Source organism: Silene latifolia, chromosome Y, assembly GCF_048544455.1.
Source record: "Silene latifolia isolate original U9 population chromosome Y, ASM4854445v1, whole genome shotgun sequence".
NCBI lineage: Eukaryota > Viridiplantae > Streptophyta > Magnoliopsida > Caryophyllales > Caryophyllaceae > Silene > Silene latifolia.
The window spans coordinates 454,376,718-454,401,089 of record NC_133538.1 but is presented as its reverse complement, the minus strand read 5'-3'; the positions used below and the strand labels follow the sequence as shown (position 1 = coordinate 454,401,089).

General features: G+C 38.2%; 1 pseudogene; it reads right to left on the bottom strand.

Annotated features, from left to right (window-relative positions):
* Nucleotides 1-1,345: 1,345 nt before the first annotated feature.
* Nucleotides 1,346-23,466, bottom strand: LOC141632813 (phytochrome A1-like; annotated as a pseudogene).
* Between the last annotated feature and the right edge of the window lie 906 nt (nucleotides 23,467-24,372).

The following is a 24,372-nucleotide window of genomic DNA, read 5'->3' as shown; positions in this document are numbered from 1 at the left end:
AGCATAGCGGATTGCAAAAAGGTAGGGTTTTCCTAATCAGTTACTGTTAATTGATTTAAGACTGTGCTTGTGTTGTAATTGTTGTTATCTGCTGATCATCAGAGTATGGGTGTTGTGATGACGGTGGTGATGTGGTTGCTGTGACGGTTGTGGTGTTGTGCGTTTGTGATCTTTGTGGTGTTGTGTGATTGTGGTGGAGTCACTTGCGGGAGTGGCTTCACACCCTAGTTCACCCTCCGTGGAACCCGTCACGGGAGGGGATGTGCACATTAAGGGACAGGGATTGTTAGTCACTCGTTGATGAGCTTGACTTGGTGGGGATGGGCTGCGGTCACCCACTGGCGGAGTGGATTACCTGTTGCGAAGGGTAATCTGGCAGGGCTACACACTTCGGTGTGTAGTCAGTTATTGTGGAGGATGATCAGCCGGTTACATTATTTGTTTGTCTTATCTTGATTGAAGCAGTCGACCCGTGTTGTTGTTTTGTAAAACTGCGGTGATCCATTCGGGAAGGTGAGCGATTATGGCGGTAATGCGAGATGTTTAGCAATGGGACAGTCATGGGGAGTCATCACTCGAGTCTAGCTTCCGACGTCAAGAGACTTAGCTTGCATTCTTTGTAGTTGTTAGACCTTTCACAGTTATACTTTGGTTTGGTTTTGGAAACATGTAATCACTAACTCTTTATACTTTAATAAAGGTTGTTTGGAATTGATAACTTTGATATGCTAACCTCGGGAAACCGAGATGGTAACAGTCTTTCATGCTGGGGTAGTCCTTGGTAAGGTACCTTGGTATGAGGGGGTGTTACACTAGGGGTACACGATATCTTACCCTTCTTTGAGCAAGCAGAAAATAAGAAATACCGGTGATCATTAGAATCAGAGTGAGCGTGAGTGCAAATTGAAGTAGCGTCATCAATTGTAGAAGAAACAGGCAAACTTGATTCTTGAGAAACGACCGTGCTGCTTGGCACTTTGAGGACGTGACTACCAGAAGGAATCACGTTGTCACATATGGAGGATGTGCTCAAACTTGCATCGGGAACAAGAGGCTTAACATTATTCATATCTGAAGGAGACATGTCTTCGTTCATGAGTGGCATTGCCTTAAACTTCCTCTTTCTCCTCCTCCTCTTTGCCTTCTTCTTCTTCTTCTTCTTACACATAACTTTTGAAATGTCTTTTTCCTTTGTTATCTCATTGTTAAGGATCCGAATTGTTATGGTTGACAAATCTCTTTTATGATAAAAGCTCACCTTTTTGCCTTCAAGGAGCTTTTGATAAGATTGATCACGGACCCTTAGCCGGAACTTTCCTCCACCCTTTTTGGAGAACTCCAGCATTTAAGACTCATCAAAAACATACTCATTCGCCTGAAAACTAGTGTCCATGTCCATGCCACAAATATTTTGAGCATCTGTCATCTCCACAACCACCCTCTCGTTAACCTTTATACTCTTATTCCTTCCCATGCCATGATTATTTTGAGTCCCTGTCACCTCCATCTTCACCTTCTCGCTATCCTTAATACTCATACAAGTTTCCGAAACATGTACAAACTTCTTCGTCCTATCCACATCAACCGCGGGGGTATTCTCCAACACTCTTTTTCCATTTTCCTTTATAAGAAGCTGATTTTTTACCACTTCCAATTCCCTTAAAACATCCTTATTCTTAGGTTCTACTCCCAACGCGTCGACCAGATCAAATTTAGCTTCTGAAAAGCTTTTCAACTTCATGAATGCTAACGCTCTACGAAAAAGAGCCTTAACATTACGAGGAAAAGAGTGCAAAATCATAGAGCATAAGTCCAAAGTAGCTTGGAATTCCTCAAGCTTGAGGCCACATGCAGCAAGATTAGAATTAAGGGAAACATCAAGGTCAGATAACGACAAAACATCTTCGCCCCCAACAACACCCATACTCAAACTTAGCAGCTTACAACCTTCATCGTAACAAGCAGCAGCCCTATCAAAACAATTCTGTCTAAAGAAACCATTACCCCTGTCTTTAAGCTCCTTAACCTCAAGCAAAGGTGACCCCTGAAGATTCATAAGATAGCCTAACATCCTCTCCCCATCACCATCCATAAAACCATCACTTACATGAGCACAAGAAAAATCTTCAAGAAATTTTTGATAACAGACTATAGATGTCATACTTCCAGTGAAACTTGAAAACCCAAAAAACCTAACAATTCAGACAACAACCCCAGAGAGACCAACAAACCCGAGTCTACCAAGGACGATTATTAACCAATTAATACCCCAAAACCAGAGAAATTAAACTATGATAATCAAGGAAAGACACCAGAGATACTTATTAAACTATACAAAAGACTTAAATTAACAATAAAGAACCACAAAAAAGGGAAACGATGTCACCGGTGGTGTTGCAAGAGACGCAAATCAGAGAAGATAAAACGCTCCAAGGTAATCCCATCACAAGATGGTAATCGCGACACTCGATCGAAACACGATCGACCATAAAAGCGAAGCCACAAACCGGATGAACAACAAAATCCCTCTAACTGCAACAACGAACTACCCGACGATCAAAGGTTAAAACGTTCGGCTCGCCGGCGACGAGAAGGATGATATCGCAGAGGAAGGCAGCCGGCGAGCCGAAACAATCAGGCGAGATGGGTAATTTTTAATCGGGGGAACTTTCTCTCACTAAAAGGGGCATAGTAACATTAATCCAAAGCAAATTCTTGAACACGGACATTCTGATTTGAATGTAGACAACCACAATAAAATAAAATTTGACAAAACAAACTTCTATTGTCAATTCCTTAACATTCGTCATCTTGAAAGATTTGGAATTGTTCTATTAGATTGTTGGATATTGAGTATGCACGAAATAGAATTGATAGTAATTAATCACACCGAATCGACTTTGATTTCCTAATAGAACAATTCGACCCTTATTTGTGCCGGGTTAATCCAAATTTCCTATTTGAGATAAGACAGTGTCCCTCTGTTTTTGGGCACAAACCAAAAATCGGAGAAATAATTCAGAAGTATGATGCAGAAGATGAGATTGTTTTTCTATATTCCAAACATCTTCAATCCATGTATATTTATATAGATATGAAAAGGTATGAAAAGGTACATGAAAATGTATTTGTGAAGAGTTGTAGCTTTTCACAAATTTTGACATATTTAATGTCTATTGTCGAAATTAAAACCCGTCAAAGTTTCCTGGGCATTGCCCCGAAGCCCCCCGTCATAGTTGTTCAAATGAAAACTATTCCGTAAATTTGTAAATAATTATGCAAGTGTACACTCCGTACTGCCCGACCTTACATTATATTATAACGAACTTACCCATCTACGAACCAAACTTGAATACGCTAAAATGAACCGGTAATTACACTTAAATTACCAACATACAAGACTATCATACAATATTTACATGTTACAATTGACTGAAACCTGAAAAGAAGAAATTATTTGGGTACAGAAATCAAAGCTTCAAACTAATCAAACCATAAAATTCCTCTTATTTTGCTCTGCTAAAACCCGGCACATAGACTTGTCAGCTATGGGGAGTTCAACGGAAATAATGAAGGTCGAGCTGTCAGCTGATCTCAGATACTGGATATCTCCATTCATTAGCCTCACTAGTTTCCTGCTCACTACCAGGCTTATTCCCTCTTCTGATGCATCTCCTTGGCTCTCGAACATTTGGCTAAGCAATTCTTCTGATATCCCTCCGCCAGTGTGCATTATCCTGATACCATGACGGACACGAGTGAATAAATTGCTGAGCTAAGAATGAAGATTCTAATGAAGACTTATGAATGTGGGCTGGGCCATAAGTTTTCAACCGAAAAACAATGAAATCAATGTCAAATTAGAATTACTTAGCACAATAAATATTAAAATTACCGTAAATTTTAGATGGTCTCACATTTAAGACGTTCATTTATACAAGAAAACAATTCATTTATTGGTGTTAATAAATAAGTTGTTTTTATACAAGGAACCGTGAGATCGTCTTACACAATAATTACTATAAAAATACTTTCATAAATTGAAAAATAATCTATATAATTACTACTCTTTGGTCCGTCTTTTGATTTTTACCGTAACAAGAGATATGCCTAATTGTACAAAAAGGTCATATTATGAAAATGACCGTAACAAGAGATATGCCTAATTGTACAAAAAGGTCATATTATGAAAATGGAGTTTAATGGAAAAATGAGAGGGAGAAATTTATAAGGTGAATCCTACTCTATTTGTCTCAAAATAAACTTTTCATTTGACTTTTATGTGTTCGAGACGTTACTTTTATTAGATTTTTATTTATTTATATTCTACGTTTTTGGTTTAAATAATATATTATGAATTTTTTTAACACGTGTATAACTAACTGTCGTGTTACATTAATTTTATAATTTTAGCTTAATTTTTTAAAAGTTTGACCCTAAAATTCAAACCAAGAAGGTTATTTTGGGATGGAGGGAACAACTATTTACATTTCTTATATTTTTTTTCCAAAAAACTATATTTTATATAAAATTAACGATAATATATTAATGGAAAAAATATAGTCAAAACATCATCTTTAAAACCATATAAGTGAAGACAATGAGTCGTTTTTCTTTATGCATGAAAGCGACTAATTGGCTCAAAATTATTCGCCCCCCCTCGAGAAACCGGTCAAGATCCGCCACTGGCTGAAGCCGAAGGCCATCTCCGTATAGGGTTTCCTTCAGACTATGCTCTGAAGAATCGTTAGCTACTTGAATGCCCTTTTCATTGCTCTTCACCATGACCTGACTTATGGAAGCGACTAGTATGTCTTGCACAGCAAACTCGACCATTTCCAGCTCACAGTACCTGCAACAACACAGCGATCCAAACAGACAAAACGTGAGAAATTAATCACTGTTAATTAGTCTTAAAACGATTAGCACTACTCCATGCCTATAAAGATATTCCCAGGTCAGAACACAATTGACGAATCCAGTAACTCGGGTCTAGATACCCCGTAATAGGAGGGAAAAAATGGCAACAGGCTATGAAATAGAGCCATGCTCCTAACATATTTGGAGCCGTTTTGTTATTAGTTCATTATCAAGAAACAGAAGATTAGTACTCCAGGATACAGTGTTTTTTTGACTTCTTACTTCTACGCGGGTAATTTTCTCACTTATAAACAGATTTGAAAGACTAGGTTCTAGTGATGTTTTCTTGTGTCTTACCCTTAACATAGACATGATAGGCGGTAACAAAGTCGACATATCCGTCAATGATTGTTGGGTTCCTTTGATTGATGATAACATGCCCATTTGATGTGTGTTTTCTTAGTTTACCTTTTAGGATTTATGCTTAAATCAAACTTGGATTAAGAAGTGTTGAGTTGTTGATCATCCCATTGTATTGAGTCTTAGGTGTCATCTAATGTACAAGTTAGAAAGTAAAGTATTTTAGAGTAATTGAAAAGATAAGACGATCACATTTTCACAAGAATTCTAAATGGCACCTGGATTGTTGCTTCAATTCGTAACACTTGAATTCTTTCTTATCTTTCAAAAGCCTTTTTCGTGTCTCTTATTTTTGAAAGATAACCTTCAGATTTTTATAAGGACTTGGCTCTCTAGAAAAAGTGGTTTGAATAATTATCATTTTCAAAATGTTTCCTTTTTGTGCAAATTTGACCCTTTGGTCTTTCATAAAACAAGAAATACTTTTTGCCATATTTGTGTAAACTTGTCATCATGTGACTTGTTTTTCCTTCTTTGTTTTCTGAATTTGCATGAGCTCTTATGGATAATTTTCAAACACTCTGTCTCTCTTTTGCCTTTGAATAAGAACCTTCTTTGGTGTAAGTTTGGGAAGTTGTTCAGACTCATCACATGTGAGGTCTTTGACCCTCAAAACCCTAGCAACTCCCTTGCTCATCCTCTCTATAAAAGGCGTGCCATTTCCTCATAAAAATCCCAAGACTTTTTCTAAGATTTATCTTAAGTTTGCAAATCGTTTTTTCAAAGCTTAAAAAACCGAGTGTTTATTTTGCAAAACTTTTAAAAGTCTTCAAGTTGTTACAATCATGGCTACTGTTACTTTAACATACTAAACTCTCTTATTAATTTTTGATCTTGTAAAAGTTGGCCACCTCAATTCTTGGTTAAGAATAAGCTAGTGGAAACTTAATCCTTATAACATTCTAAGTGTGTGTGTGTAAAGTTAAGGACGGAGTAGTCTTCAACTCTTTGGCAACCGGAGTAGGTTGCGAGTTGGCTTGTTCTAAGAACGGAGTAGTTCTTGGACTTGTATCACAACCGGAGTAGGTTGTTGTCTTTTATTGTACGGGTCTTTTAGTAGTCGGAGTAGATCACTAAAAGAAATCAATAAAAAGTATATTGGACGTAGGCACTTGAGTATTTGCCGAACCAATTCAAAATCTCGTGTTTGATCTTTTATTTTATTCATTTGCTCTTTATTTTGTTTGTTTTGCTTTGCTTAACTTTCAAGTAAGTAACAGATTCATCATCTTTGTCACATTTGGTCTGTGATCATTGTACTCCATAACCGAGACAAATAGCTACAATCGTAAGCAGATTGTTACTTTCATACTTCAGCAAACACTTATTGTATACTCATTTATCTTGCAATATTACTTGAAGTATTCTCTCATCTCGTTCACTCTTACAACTCACTTTAATTCAATAAAGTAGAAGTTAAAACTTTAAAATAGTACCTAATTCACCCCCTCCCCCTCTTAGGTACTTGAATCCATAAACTCAACAATTGGTATCAGAGCCTCTTGCTCTTGATCGAGGCTAAACGCCTTAGAGTTTGATTCGTGGGTAATGGATTCCGAGAAATACTCCAAGATCCCGGTCTTTACCGGTGCGAATTTTGGATGGTGGAAACTCAAAATGGAATATTACATCAAAAGTATAGACTATCAATGTTGGAACATCATCCAAAATGGACCTCTTGCTATTGAGGAAACCGATATCTTAAACGGTTTCACCAAAACAAAAGAGGAAAGAAACTACAATGAAAATGACTTCAAACTTGCCGAAAAGAACTCCAAAGCAATGTCGATTCTTCAACGTTGTGTTGGTGAGGGGGAAGTTAGTCGAATCTCTGGTTGTCCTACGGCAAAATCTATTTGAGATTCCATTGTACTTGCCTATGAAGGGACATCCCAAGTAAGAAAACACAGTGTTGACCTTCTCATGCAACAATATGAGATGTTTAGAATGTCAAAGGACGAGTCCATAAATAGTTTCTCTTCACGTTTTTCTTGTATTATTAATGAGCTTAAGAGTCTAGGAAGGAACTTCGAGTCCGAGGACATCATTCGAAAAATCCTTCGTAGTCTAACCTCTAAATGGCAACCCAAGGTCACCGCCATAGAGGAAGCTAAGGACTTGTCAACCCTATCTCTTCATGAACTAATGGGATCACTAATGGCTCACGAGTTTAATCTCGACAAGCATTCTAGTGAGTCCTCAAAGGGAAAGAGTCTCGCCCTCACATTCTCTCCAAGTGATGGAGAAGATGAGGAGGAAGACGAGTTTGCTATGTTCTCAAGAAACCTAGCCGGGTTAGTCAATGGTCAAGGAAACAAAAGGTTCACTAATAATTACTCGAAAAAACGCTTTCCTAAGAAACGACCTAACTCCACCGTGGGATGCTTTAAATGTGGTGATAAAACTCACCAAATTAAAGAATGTCCCAAGTGGGATGATATCAAATCAAAGGAAAGAAGAGAAAAGGTTAAAAAGGACTATAAATATAGAGTCATGAGTGCCATTTGGGGAATGTCCGACTCCGAGGAAGATGAGGAACTCATCGAGGAGGAACTAGAGACTAAAATGTGTCTTACAAATCATTTTAAAGAAAAAGTCTCAAAAACCTCAAAAATTGAACATTTAAGATGTCTCATGGCTAATCCCGACGATTCCGAATCCGATTCCGACAACGAGGTAAATCATCAAGTATGTAAGCTTCTTGACCAACTTTTTGATAAGTGTCGGTTTCAAAATGATAAGCTTGAGGTAATGCAAAATGAAAATGATGAAATTGCTCAAGAGAACTTTAACCTTAAAAATGAGCTGAAAGCAACAGACAGCGTCACTGTCACCTCTGAGGCTTATGATGAAGTTAAAAGAGTCAACAAGTTAAACAAACATTTGACTAAAGAACTAGAGTGTCTTAAGATGACCCCCACGGACGTCTCTGACCTTGAAAATGTCAACACTACCTTGGTGATGCAAGTTTCCTCACTAACCAAGGAACGTGATGATCTTTTGAGGGACAAAGAAGCTCTTGAAACTGAAGTCTATGACCTTGTAGTTGAGATTGTAGACCTAAGAGAAACAGTGTCTAAGACTGTTGCTTCTGACAAATATTTAGACAAGTCCAATGAAAAGATTGAATGTTTAGTAAATGAAAACAAGTGTCTAAAAGGTGAGGTTGTTTGTCTCAAGAAAGAAATAGAAGTTATTCATGATAGGCTTACTTTTCTTCAAAAAGGTATGCCCGAATGTAGCACTTCTAGGTCTACTCCTCATCATAGATCCGATGAAATCGTTAATCTAAACAAACTTCTTGACGAGATGACGTCTAAATATGAAGAGTCCAAAGAAAGAATCATGTATCTCGTGTCTAAACTAAACAACCACACCCATGACTTCATAGTTGAGAAAAGGTTGTCTATAGAAAGTGTAAACAATGATGAACTCAAGAGAGAAAAAGAAAAGAATTTGCATCTCCTCTCCAGAGTCAATGACTTGACCAATGAAATTGTGAGTGCTAAAACATCACTGAAAAATGGGAAGGAAGTCAACCCGTGTTAAACTTTCTCACGAATCAAACCGAGAGATGTAAAAAAGTTGATGGTTTGGGCTTCAAATGAAACAGTTAGACTGACTGTTACATCCAGAAGCCTAAAACTGATTTTAGAAGAAGGAAATACGTTGGTCTTCCCGAGTACATTATTTGCAATTATTGTGGTAAAAATGGTCATGTTTTCAATGGGTGTACAAAAATTTGATGACATTAACAAGAATATCAAAATAATAAAGCAAATATGGATTAGGAAAGACACCATAAGATATGTTGATCACAAAAGGGGACCCAAGTTTGTTTGGGTTCCTAAACTCAAAGTCTAATTTCGTGTAGGGCTTGGTGAGAGGCGGCCGCAATTGGTACTTGGATAGTGGATGCTCTCGTCACATGACGGGTGATAGAAGCCAATTCCTCTCACTTAAAGCATACAATGGTGGCACGGTAAGGTTTGGTGACAACAAGAAAGGTGAAGTAATTTTCATTGGAAAAGTTGGTAAGTCACCATTACTTTGTGTCGACAACGTGCGGCTTGTCAAAGGTTTGAAGCATAATCTCCTTAGCATTTCTCAACTTTGTGATAAGGGTAATATCGTAGAATTTAGTCCTAATATGTGTCGAATAATTGACGCCACTACCAATGAACTTATACTCGAAGGAAGACGTGTCAAAGACGTGTACTTAACGAATTTGAACACTCTATCCGGTCACACCATGTCTTGCATGAGTGTAATGAACAATGATCCTTGGTTATGGCATAAATGTTTGGTCATGTTAGTACTAAAACTCTTAATACCCTTAAAAGACTCGACTTAGTTGAAGGCATTCCCAATATGAAGTTTGACTTTGATAAAGTATGTGATGAATGCGCTAAAGGCAAACATGTTAGAAGTTCCTTTAAATCCAAAAGAATTGTGAGTACATCTCAACCTTTGCAACTTCTACATATCGACTTGTGTGGACCAATGAGAACTAGAAGTAGAGGTGTTAGTCGTTATGTGTGTGTCATTGTTGATGATTACTCTTGGTTTGTTTGGGCACTCTTCTTAAGCTCTAAGGATGAGACATTTGATGAGTTTCTAATTTGGTTAAGAAAGATTCAAAATAAACTCGATTTAAAACGTGTTTCAATGAAAACCGATCACGGAACCGAATTCGAAAACTCATCATTTAGTGCTTATTGTGGTGACAATGGTGTAGACCATAACTTCTCGGCTCCTAGAACCCCACAAATAAATGGTGTGGTTGAAAGGATGAATAGGACCCTTGAAGGAATAGCTAGAACAATGTTATTATGTAGTAAGTTGCCTAAGAACTTTTGGGCCGAAGCGGTAAATACCGCTTGCTACATTCATAATCGTGTCATGATAAGGAGTATATTGAATAAAACTCCCTATGAATTGCTACGTGGAAGAAAACCCAATATTTCATATTTTAGATGTTTTGGAAGCAAATGTTTTGTTCATAACATACAATGGTAAAAACAACTTGGGCAAGTTCGATCCACGTAGTGATGAAGGAGTATTTATTGGCTACTCCGATCATAGCAAGGCCTATAAAGTTTACAATAAACGAACCATGTTGATAGAGGAAAGCATCCATGTCATTTTTGATGAATCTAGTGTACTTGGACAGGTACAAAACGTGGAAAATGATGACGATGATGATGATGATGATGATGATGATGATGATGATGATGAGTTTGAGATTGGTCTTGTTCGAAAGGACTTCGTGTTCGAGGAAGTAGAAGCTCCCAACGCTGATTTGCAACAGACACAGGGACTGTTACCTTCAAGGGAAGTCAGCAGCTCAGGGGGAACACGTAGCACACCTGCTACTGTTTCCTCTCTGGAAGCAACAGACCCAACGACTGTTGCCTCTACTTCCAGAACTAAATCAACCCAAAACAGTGATGATGAAGATCACTCCAGGCCAAAAGAAACAGTCACTGTGACTGATGCTGCTGAGGGGGAACAAGAAACCGTTGTTCCAAAGAAGTGGAAACATCAAAGATCTCATCCACTCTCTAATATCACTAGCAATCTCAACTCGGGAATTCGAACAAGATCATCCTTCAACAATCTCGCTCATCTCAATGAATTTTGTGCCCACAATGCCTTCCTTTCTCAAATTGAACCTTCAAATGTAACAGTCGCTCTGACTGATACAGACTGGTTGCTTGCCATGCAAGAAGAACTCAATCAGTTCAAGAGAAACGAGGTATGCCACTTAGTCCCTAGACCGCCTAATCGTACCGTCATTGGTACTAGGTGGGTCTTTCGCAATAAGCTTGATGACTCGGGAGAAATTGTAAGGAACAAGGCTAGGCTAGTGGTGCAAGGTTATAACCAACAAGAGAGTATTGATTACGATGAAACCTATGCATCGGTAGCTAGACTTGAGGCCATACGATTGCTTATAGCTTTTGCGGCTCACAAAGGCATTAAACTCTTCCAAATGGATGTTAAAACCGCTTTCTTAAATGGATATTTGGAAGAAGATGTCTTTGTAGAGCAACCACCGGGTTTTGAGGACAATGATTTGCCTAACCATGTTTTCAAAATAGACAAAGCTCTTTATGGTTTAAAACAAGCACCTAGGTGTTGGTATGATAGATTGTCTAAGTTTCTTATTGAAAATGGTTTTAAAAGAGGCTCCGTTGACAAAACATTGTTCTTAAAGTCACAGTTAGACGAACTGTTGGTTGTACAAGTATATGTTGATGACGTTATATTTGGTCCAACAAATGAGCTCCTTTACTTATATTTTTCGGAACTAATGAAATCGGAGTTTGAAATGAGCATGATGGGTGAGCTAGGATTTTTCCTTAGGCTCCAAATTAAACAATCAAAGGATGGAATCATGATTCATCAACACAAGTACATTAAAGAAATGCTTAAGAAATTTGGGATGACAAATGGTAAGTCACACGATACACCTATGGTAGCCGGGTCCAAATTGGACAAAGATGAACTCGGTAAGAATGTTAGCGAAAAGGTGTATAGAGGTATGATAGGCTCACTTCCCTACTTGACCGCAAGTCGTCCCGACATTCTCTTTAGTGTTTGTTTATGTGCTAGGTTCCAAGCAAATCCGAAAGAATCACATTTTAAAGCCGTTAAACGAATTCTTCGGTATTTGATTGGAACACAAAATCTATACTTATGGTATCCCTTACATTGTCCTTTTGATCTCATAGGCTTTTCGGATGCGGACTATGCGGGGTGCACGGTGGATAGAAAGAGAACCTCCGGAATTGCAACTTTCTTGGGTCCTTGCTTGACTTCTTGGGGCTCAAAGAAACAAAACACGGTAGCTCTTTCAACGGCCGAAAGTGAGTATGTTAGTGCCGCACATTTTTGTTCTCAACTCCTTTGGGTAAAACAACCACTCTTGGATTTTGGTATTATTTTTGACTCCGTTCCCTTAATGTGTGATAATACGAGTGCAATAAATATTTCCAAAAATCCTATTCAACACTCCAAAACCAAACATATTCATATTCGTCACCATTTTATTCGTGATCATGTGGAGAAAGGACATGTTCAATTTATCTTTTGCAAAACCGAAAATCAAATTGCCGATATTTTCACTAAGCCACTCGCAAGAGAACATTTTGAGAAATTTAAACTAGAAATTGGGTTAATTAATTGCTTGTGATTTTTAGTGTGAGTTTTGCAAATTTCCTTAATTGATTAAACTAAAATGGACATATGTTATTAAGTGTTCTAAGTGCATTCATATCTTTTTTAGACCAAAAATTGACACCGTATTCGTGAGTTGGTAATCACTCAACCTCATATCTAAATTTACGTTTATAATATACTACCTTGCGTTTTATTTCGAGTGATAAAAATTAATTACTTGGGCCAACTACCCCACTCACCTAATTTAATGTTTGGGCCATCTTTCATCCTCAACCCTCCGCCCAAACTCCCTCAACCCACAAATAAACTCCCTTCATCTCACCTACCCATTACACCCTCCTTTTACCCACCACGGTCAAAACGTCATTTAACACTTCTATACCCATCAAAGCAGTAAAAATGTCCACCCCATTCATCACATCAGACCAACCATCTACGTCTAAAACCATGCCATCTGAAAAAACCTCCCATACCTCTCCTCAACAAAACACATCCACAACTCCATCACCTACACCTAACTCAGAACCACCGAACCCTCACCCAACACCTCTGACCACCATTCCACCAACCACGGTCCCATCTGACGACATCCCCATCTCCACCATGGTCGGGCGTCGTACTCGAGGAGGTCGGAAAAAGGGTGCTACTGTCTCAAGCTCCTCCACTGAGACCGTCACTGTGAGTATCGATGAAATTGAAGAAACTCCAATTGATTTAAATGAGGATCCGACTAAGTCTACTGAGTCAGTTCCGATTCCGGCAAAGAAAGGTAACAAAAGAAAAGCAACTGTGTCTGAAACCTCTTTAACTCCTATCTCTGAAAGCATTGAACAAAGTGAAGTCAAAACCGCACCTATTAATCCTTCTGTTGAACCACCCAGTGAACCTCCCTCGAAAAAATCGAAACCATCAAAGAAAAAATTAGTGTACCTCTCACCTTCTGATTCGGTATCCCTAATCTCTAAGTGGGATGTGGCTCATGTTTGGGAACAACTAGAAATCTTAGATCTTCCCACCTCCATCTACAAAAATTATGAACGGTTGATGACACCCAAAGCCATTCACTCTCCTCGGGTATACAAACAGTCCTGGTTCGAGTCTCCCGCCTTTCACAGTGTCCGGGATATGATTTTGGCTCAAGGATGGGAAAAATTGTTGGAACTTCGTGAACCCGTATTTGTCAGTGAAGTGGTTCAATTCTTTGCATCGGTCCGAGTGGATAAATCGGGTGATTTCCTCACGGCTAAGGTTAATGGTAAGCCCCTCAAACTATCTCAATCTGATTTTGCCACCGATCTTAATATCCCAACCGGAGGTTATGATAATCTCCCCACTGAAACTTGGGTTGCCTTACCTTATGCCTCACCCTTAGGCGTTGCCCAAGTTGTGTGTCCAAAAACCGTCACTTGTGGTCCTGTTAGCAACACCTCCATACCCCCACCTCTCAGAATTATTTTTAACATGCTTTGTCGCTCCATCTACCCTTCGGGTGATCGGGGCAAACTATCCATAGCCCAACAATACCTCATATATCACATTGCAACACATAAAAAGGTTAATTTGATTGGGTTAATGTTTAAGCGATTTAATCTCATTTCGACCAAACTTCTTAAACCCTCCTCTATTGTGCTCCATTTACCCTATGGAATGTGGTTGTCAAATGTGCTCAAGGCACACGGGGTGTTAGTGAGTTCTAGTTTGGGTTCGTTGGACATGTGCGACATCATGAGTGATGGTCAAATGGGGAAAATGCTTATCAAGGTGGATAATGATGAACTGATTTCTGTGAAGATTAAGACCGATCCAGAGGGTGGGTCGTCTAGTCAAGTTGGTACGGGTAATTTACGAGAATTTCTTCAAGCTGTGGCTGATTTGAGTGCTTGGATTAAGCACGATGCTAGTCAAAAGGACATGGCTATCTCGGCTCTTGCCTCCACCATGGACCTGATTCGTTGTGGAGTGGACATCATCTCCACTCTCGTCTCTACAAAGGAACATGGTGATGATGCTCATGTTAACCCGTTGGATGAAGATCCCTTGGGTAGTGACTCAGATGGTGACCAAGCCTCCTCTCCTTAGCAAATCCTATTCATTTCAACCTCTTGACTTTATCCTTGACTCTTTATTTTGTCCCACCTTGTTGCGCCTCTCTAAGACTATTTTTCTTTCACTCGTTATTTTATGCTTGGTGGTGTATATTAAACTCTATTTAGCCATGGTTAACTATGGTTAGACTATGTTTAATCCGTATGTTTGTGTTGACTTTGTTATCTTGTCACGGTTATATGTGTCTTTTTTTGTTTTCTTATGGTTGTTTGCTCTTGAATGCCATTGACATCCTTATCCTTTTTTATGATGTCAAGAGGGGGAAAAGGTAAACTCATGCTCTTAATCTCTTTGCATATTGATTAACTAATAACTAGGCCTAACCTTCTTAGCTTTTACTCTTGTTTTGGGGCAATGTAAAATTGTCATGGTAAGTATGATCTAAATTCTTGCTCTCTAAGGTAATATAGTCCCTTCTCTCCTATGATCTTGCTTGATTAAAATCTTGAATTAAGGTGTTTACATTGCTTACATTCATTTAGGGCTTGTCATCATCAAAGGGGGAATTTGTTGGGTTCCTTTGATTGATGATAACATGCCCATTTGATGTGTGTTTTCTTAGTTTACCTTTTCAGGATTTATGCTTAAATCAAGCTTGGATTAAGAAGTGTTGAGTTGTTGATCATCCCATTGTATTGAGTCTTAGGTGTCATCTAATGTACAAGTTAGAAAGTAAAGTATTTTAGAGTAATTGAAATAGTCAAGACGACTGTTACTTTCACAAGTTACAGCAGCCTGGATTGTTGTCTCAATTCGTAACACTTGAATTCTTTCTTATCTTTCAAAAGCCTTTTTCGTGTCTCTTATTTTTGAAAGATAACCTTCAGATTTTTATAAGGACTTGGCTCTCTAGAAAAAGTGGTTTCAATAATTATCATTTTCAAAATGTTTCTTCTTTGTGCAAATTTGACCCTTTGGTCTTTCATAAAACAAGAAATGCTTTTTGCCATATTTGTGTAAACTTGTGTGACTTGTTTTTCCTTCTTTGTTTTCTGAATTTGCATGAGCTCTTATGGATAATTTTCAAACACTCTGTCTCTCTTTTGCCTTTGAATAAGAACCTTCTTTGGTGTAAGTTTGGAAAGTTGTTCAGACTCATCACATGTGAGGTCTTTGACCCTCAAAACCCTAGCAACTCCCTTGCTCATCCTCTCTATAAAAGGCGTGCCATTTCCTCTTAAAAATCCCAAGACTTTTTTCTGAGATTTATCTTAAGTTTGCAAATCGTTTTTTCAAAGCTTAAAAAACCGAGTGTTTATTTTGCAAAACTTTTAAAAGTCTTCAAGTTGTTACAATCATGGCTACTGTTACTTTAACATACTAAACTCTCTTACTTATGAATTTTTGATCTTGTAAAAGTTGTCCACCTCAATTCTTGGTTAAGAATAAGCTAGTGGAAACTTTATCCTTATAACATTCTAAGTGTGTGTGTAAAGTTAAGGACGGAGTAGTCTTCAACTCTTTGGCAACCGGAGTAGGTTGCGAGTTGGCTTGTTCTAAGAACGGAGTAGTTCTTGGACTTGTATCACAACCGGAGTAGGTTGTTGTCTTTTATTGTACGGGTCTTTTAGTAGTCGGAGTAGATCACTAAAAGAAATCAATAAAAAGTAGATTGGACGTAGGCACTTGAGTATTTGCCGAACCAATTCAAAATCTCGTGTTTGATCTGTTTATTTTATTCCGCTGTTCTTTATTTTGTTTGTTTTGCTTTGCTTAACTTTCGAAGTAACAGTTCATCATACTGTCACATTTGGTCTGCAGTCTGTACTCCATAAACTGAGACAAATAGCTACAGTCAGAACAGTTGTTATTTTCATACTTCAGCAAACAATTATTGTATACTCATTTAATCTTGCAATATTATTACTTGAAGTATTCTCTCATCTCGTTCACTCTTACAACTCACTTTAATTCAATAAAGTAGAAGTTAAAATTTTAAAATAGTACCTAATTCACCCCCTCCCCCTCTTAGTTACTTGAATCCATAAACTCAACAATGATACTATCAAAATCGGAATCATCAAGGATCTTGTTAAGCTGGCCCTGACATCGCGCACTTGTTTGCAAAACATGTCTCTGTTCTTCGTCCATCTCCGTACCATCCAGTATCTTGCCAGAGAACATTATCCCAGACAAAGGATTTTTAACCTGTCTTTTCATATAAGCTAACACTTTTTCTCTCTTCATTGCAGCTTGTTCTGCTAATCTTTGTATGTGGAGTGCATGCTGCAAGCAGGGGCGGACGCAGGAATTTATCGAAACGGGGCACATATTTTTTTCCGATACACTATTTTTTATTTTAAACCGCATTTTTTTATTACGTTTTTTTTCCTCCCAAAAAATAGAAAAATAACTAATTTTAATAATTTTTTTAGTTTAAAAATTAGTATTTTATGTTGAACTTTCTTCTGAAATATTTAAATTTGAAATAAATGTACTTTGTAAATAAAAATAAATAATATCTCATATGATAAGATATATTATATTCTAATATTTAAATAAACATAAAATACAAGTAGTTCAATGGTAGAGAAGATGGTACATAGGTCAAGGGTTCAAACCCTAGGATTAAACATTTTTTATGGGGCACCAAGAATCGAACCTGTGACCTTTCAAAGGTCAACTATATAGCTTACCAACTGAACCACATAAACCTATTGATCATTTAGCCCCCCAAATCGAAATAAAAGACGCCAGTGACCGAACCTTCTCCATCCAATTTCTTGTTCACACAAAGAAGACACATTCTATATACTTTCCAGAACGTGTAAAAAACCCAATGGAAAGTTTCTCAGGATTCTGGCCACTCATGGTTAAGTAAAATCCCGAGATTTACAAACGCCTCTTGATTTTTGAGACGACAGCAAAATTTCTGCGTCCCGAAAACCTCCCCGCGTAACATCTTATCTATCACCTCCTCCCGGCGCCATCCTGTCAATTTAGCCATTGCAGTGTTCCATTCTGAACACCACCCAAACTCGCCGGTTCCAAATATTGGTGGGATCAAAGGGTTTGGACTCTGAATGATTGCTTTGTAATCACCTTCAATTTTTGTGAACTTGTCCATGACTGATTTTTGACATGTTATATCTTGAGCAATCAAACAAACACCAACCACATTTCCATCAACATCTTTGCTTGCACAAGCATTCACTATTAAGCTTATGGGAACGGAATCCGGCATTGACTGATGCCTCTTGATCTCAAATTGAACATTTTTCTCCTCATCACCTGATTTAGTTACAGAACAACATAGTAAGTTGGTTTAGTAGTATCAATAATAGATTTAAACTATTACATGTGAAAAGACTACAATAAGATTATACTAGCGGTTGTACGAGTCCGTCTCACAAAGACTCAATACTATTTGACATTCTTCATCTAATGCAGCAATTGTAAAGCTATTCTGTAATGGAGTATAAATGTGTAAATAAGTAGAATATGACATACCTTGGAGTGTCAACTGCAACATATGTTTGACAATATCAATTGAAGAGTCTTCAACAAGAGATGCAATATGTTTTCCAACAGCTTCCTCAACTGGAATGCCAGTAAGTTGAGATATTTTGGTATTCCAACCATTCAAAAGTCCATCAGAATCAACTGCTAAAATAGGGACGGTGGCGGTTTCAATCAATCGTACCATCTCACTAGTCATGGGTTCAAGTTCCCGTAATCCATGAATTTGTATGTCGGAAATCTTCGAATGAATGACAGATGAATTCAAGTCAGCTGCTTCCACATCTTTGAAAGCATTCCTCAGAATAAGTTGCACGGAGTGAATAACATCCATCTCATAATCCTTCCAAGGCACACTCCTCTTCTTAACAACCTCGAGAAAAGCCTTGAATGACGATCTCGGGTGCATTTTTTTTAGGTGAAATGTTAGTAATATTAATTTCAACCAGAGCACCCATTACAACCTTTCCACTACTTGATACTCCCTACCATACACTCTTTTCTTCCCATTTGAAGTGGGCACGGAAATTAAGGGTGGGGAGTATAATAATATTGATAAAGATAGTGGGGTTTGGTAGTTGGAGAGAGGTATGAATAATTAGGATTAAATATTAATAAAGGAGATGGGTGGGGTTTGGTTATTGGAGAGAGGTAGGAATAGTTAGAATTAAATATTAATAAAAGTTATAGTGGGGTTTGATGAGTGGAGAGAGGTAGGAGTATAATATTAATAAAAACTTTATCAAAAAGGAAAGGGGAAGAAAACCTGAATAATCCGTTTTAGGAAATAGGGAAGAAAAGAGTGGATGGGAGGGAGTATATTTCTTATACAAATAAGATAAGCCTATGTAATAAAGTGTATAAAAAAACTTCAAATCAGACCATGGTCTCTACACCAGGTCTTATCAAAACTGGTCATAACTCCTTGAAATTCGCCTGCAACTCTTCTTCTGCAATCAACTTGTACCAATTTCATAAGATGAGCAGGGTACATAACATACCCATCAATTCTGCCAGTATTCCTACTTTTCCAAACTCCATAATGAACACCAACTATAGCCGCCAGGATAACTTGTCTTACCAACACGGATAGCCTTCTGAGCTTCAGTATGCAATCAGTGGCTAAGAGATTACACACAGGGATTTGTAACCAGGTGGATAAAAATTGGAAACAACGTTTGGTGAATAAGCAGGACCTGAAGAGATGCAAATGAGTCTCTGCTTCTATGCCGCAGAGGTAACAATCAGTAGGCACATCCAATCCAATTTTCTTCAATCTGTCAAGAGTAAGCAATCTTTGATGTTGTTTTAGCCACATAATAAAGCCCCATTTAGGTAAATTACACCTATTCCATACAATCCTAGCCCAAGGAACCTTCAAATTAGGCTCGTTCAATAGCCATTTGTAACCATCAGAAATAGTGTAAGCCTTATCAGTCCCTTTCCATTTGTCATCAGTATACCCCTCTTTAAGCATATTTTTAACCTCACAGATTTTTTCCAGGCCCATGAACTATAAGGAGTAGGTTCATAATCTTTCCAATACATGCCTTTAAGGTAAATATTATTTACCCAGCGAATCCATAAATGATCTTGCTTGGAAGCTAGCCACCAAACAAGTTTCCCTATGACTGCAACATTCCATACTTTGCTATCAATTAACCCCAAACCCCCTTTGTCCTTACTCTTACATAAAACATTCCAGGCCACTAAAGGATCCTTAGAGTACTTGTCTTGCCCTTCCCATAGAAAATTTCGACACAAAGCCTGAATTTTATCCATGACCCCCATAGGTAGAATAAATAATTGAGACCAGTAATTGTGTATAATGGATAAGACAGATTTTACAAATACCAGCCTACCTGTGTAAGAAATCTTCCTGTGATTCCACCCTCTTATCTTGCTGATCATTCTATCCACTAAGATATTAAAGTCCACCCTAGTCAATCTCTTGTGTGAAATATGCACACCCAGATATTTGAAAGGGAGCACTCCTTTCTTAAAGCCAATGCCTTGAAGCACCTTCTTTACCACATCAGGCCTCATTCCATTGTATTAAAAATCAGATTTCTCCGAGTTAATATGTAACCCTGATGCATTAGAGAACCTCTTAAACATCTCCATAATTATGCAAACTGATTTGACATCCCCTTTGCAGAATAAAAGAAGGTCATCCGCAAATATAAGGTGTGTCAACCTCAAATTCTTGCATAAGGGATGGAAATGGAACCCAGATATACCACTAGCTAGGTTGAGCAATCTACTGAAATACTCTATACATAAGGTAAAGAGCAAGGGAGACATGGGGTCTCCTTGCCTTAAACCTCTACAGCCATGAAAAAAACCATGATTTTGTCCATTCAATCCAATGGACTAGGAGGTGGTACTGATGCATTGCATTATAAGTCTTTTCAAATGAGAGGGAAAATTAAGAGCATTTAGCATTTGTTTCACAAACACTCATTCTATCGAATCATAAGCCTTCCGAAGGTCCACTTTCATCATACAGCGTGGTGACACACTCTTCCTTGTATAAAACCTTATGATGTCCTGGCTAATGAGAATGTTCCCCAGAATGCTTCTCCCCTTAATAAACGCACATTGAGCTGGATTAATTAAATGAGGAAGACAGCCACTGATCTTGTTGCAGATGAGTTTAGATATCACTTTATAAATCGTATTCCAACAGGCTATGGGCCTAAACTCTTTGACAGATATAGGATTATCCACTTTTGGCAACAATACTAATGTGGTACTGTTAATTTGCTTCAGCATTTGGCCAGAAATAAAGAAATCTTTGACAGCTTTACACACATCCCCTTTGATAATAGACCAGCTAGCTTTGAAAAAACCACTGGTATAACCATCAGGGCCAGGGCTCTTCTCAATAGGTATAGAGAATACAGCCTACCTAATGTCCTCATCAGAAGGAATACTGCACATGCTATGCCAATCATTTTCATTCACTCTTGGACCTTGAGTTACAACATGAGGGTAGAAATCAGAGGTCTGAGCTTTTGTGCCAAGCAAATCCTTATAATATTCCAGAAAAGCTTGTAAGATAGCATCAGGCTCATTGCACTCAACACCTACTGTGTTTTCAATTTTCAGCACCTTATTATTGAGTTGTCTTTTCCTGATGACCTGGTGAAACATAGTAGAATTGGTATCACCTTCTCTAGCCTAGTCACACTTTGCTTTCTGCTGTAGGTAATCATTCATGGATTCATTCAAAAGCTAATAAGATTCCCTGACTTGTCGCTCTTTGTCCATTAACATAGTGTTCATAGGATCAGACTGTAATTGGAGTTGACATTCAGTAAGCAAATGGAATGCTACATCAACATTCCTTTCAATATCAGAAAATAAAGCTCTATTAAGACCTCTCAAGGTAGGCTTTAGCAGTTTTAACTTCCTGGCAACCCTGAACATAGGAGAACCAGACACATGTATGTCACAGTTATCCTTAACAAGGATATCAAATTCCTTCACCTTTGTCCACATGTTATAGAATTTGAAAGGTTTCCTTTTTCCACCAATACAATTCCCATGAGCTATGATACAAGGACAGTGGTCAAAGCTCCCTTCTTGTTGATAATGAGCAAACCACTCAGGCCATTGTGTCAACCAGTCCCCATTTACCAACACTCGATCAATTCTACTGAACACTCTAGTTTCACTAGGTTGCTTATTGTTCCAGGTGAAAAAAGCTCCAGTGGTTTTCATATCATGGAGATCATAATTACTCATTGTTGATTGAAAAGGCAACATTTAATTATCCCTCACAAGTACTCGGGTGCATTTTTGATCCGTCATCAAATTCACCCGGATCATGCTTTCCCCACCCCATTTAATCTCGACAGCAGTGTGGGAGCGAAACTAAAAGAGCACGTCATTCAAGGTTATCCTGACAGTAGCCATTCCACAAACGTCGTCACCAAACCCCAGTGCACCCGGGTATCCGGCATCATATAAACTCTCTGTGCTCAAGCCCGTTGAATCCACATGATCTCGTGAAAGCCAAACGGATATATATCGTAGTTGGTAATCCGTGGGAGTAATACCGAGTTTCCATATTTGATTTTTGTACAGAAGAGCAGCACCATCACACTTAACAAGGTCCATTATGTTCGGATTTTGAGTGATTATGCCCAAAGGGTCATCACGCATCAGCATATCAAATAAGAGAGTCTGAGTTCGGAGGATCTTCTTCTCGAGAAATTGCTTTTCCAACTCTAGTTCTTTATTTACATGGATATCAAATACTTGAGCAAGAAACTCACAAGCATAACACAAAGGAAATGGAACAAACCGAGAAGTATGATGCAATGCAACTAAACCCCAACGCCTTTTCCTCTTATGGGGTTGTGGAGGAGCAGACCCGCCATCAGCTTCATCATCCTCGTCATTAACCACGACAGACATAACCAAAGACCCAATAGAATTCATATTCTCCATGTACTGAGCATGACAACCATGAGGTGCCCTAATAGTTGACCCACATAAATTCAATTCAAAAGAAAGGTTCTCATCATGGATCACTCTCACAAATTTCGCCTGACAATCACATATCATGCGGACTTTATTCTTCATAAATAGGAAGCATGCTGCCTGAGGAATATCAGTTGCAGGATAATGCAAACCCAGATAAGGGTCAAGTCCCGGCTTTGTAACCTCAGAGACAACCTCCCCATGGTGATCATCATGAAACTTATAAGCCATAACCCTGTCATATCCTGTCAACTCAAACACCTCTTGAACCATGGTATCAACTAACCTATCCATGTTTCCACTAGCCAAAGCCTGCAACCGGGTGATTGCTTTAGCTGCAAGCTTGTACGATTGCAAAGCTCGGGATACAGTTATTGGAACTTCATATGGCTTTACGGGTTCAAAGTCAATGACTAAGCTACCAGTTACCCTATGTAAAATTGCATAAAAGGGTTTTCCAGATGTTTTGCAATGGACTAAAATTGGGTTCAAAAGAGAAACATCGGTAAACCCGAGTGCTTTGTGAAGTGCTGAAGCACTTGGGGCAGTGAATATAGTCCTTATATCGGTTCCAACCCCGATAACCGGGAGATCCCCAACACTTGGGACAACATGACTAACCATTGTGAGCATTTCGGGGGCATTCTCACTAAAGGTGATCACCCTGAAAGTCTAATCATCAAGGGCTAGCAAGCATCCAAAGGGCTGAATGAGTTTTCCTCTTTGTATTTGTTGAAGATAAGATGACGTAACCTTATTGGACTTTAGGGATTGATTTTTTCCACTGGTACTACCTCTAACAGAACTCGAGTAATCAAATCCAGTACCGGAATCATCGAAATCTGCGTGAATCTTTGCGTTTTGAATCGTCTGAGAGATGATCCTTGACCTGTGTTTAGAACAGCATGTATTGCTGGAATTTTGACTTTGTGTTGGCGAAGCCATTTTGTTGACAATCTAATAAGCTATACCAGGTGAGACAATATAGATAGAGATGACGGATACTTGTAGTTTAAATAAGCAAGAAAAATCAAAAGACAGCAATAGTAAGCATTTATACAGAAAAATCATCAAACCTATTGGGTCTTTCATAGCAAAATCAGTATAAACATTAGTCACACATAGCAAGCATATATATAAGAAAGTGATAGCAAAGCATTTATAGGTCGAGTTATCGAACCTGTGAGGACTCGACACCTCACACTTTTGTTAATCCCTTGGCCAATTTTAGTGGCTATAATGAAATAGACAAAAGTTTTCACTTGCTAAACCCACCCACCATTTAGCACACAGTAACTTACTAAGTAACAAAATGGAAAGATATGAACCCTAGACAGTACACCTAGTTTATGAATCATGATCCCCACTTTTCGGAACCAAATCACATAAACAGTTATTGTTAGTTCAATGAAAAGGTACCAGTCATTGCAACCTCTCCAATCTTTCAAGATGATCACATGGAGGATACATGGTCCAACAAAATTTCAACATCAAATTGACAAATTTTTATGTCATAAAGATTGAAAGTACAAAGTGCAACTGCATTACTGTCAGCAGTTCAGAACTACACAACCTAAAACCAATCACCAAATAAACAACTGCCTCCGTCTCGATCAATTCTTTACCCTTTTTTTCCCAAGGGTATTTTAATCGTAGGCAAATGAATGATTGACATGGAGCGAGTATTTACAAGCAAAATTGACACCAAGAAACACATTGTAGACAGTAAAACCACAACACAATGCTACATACAAGCAAATTCAGTTAATTACTCACATAATTACATAATCAAAGATAAATACTAACAACAAATGTTAACAAAAGAGTACAGATCATAATCAAACCTTTTAG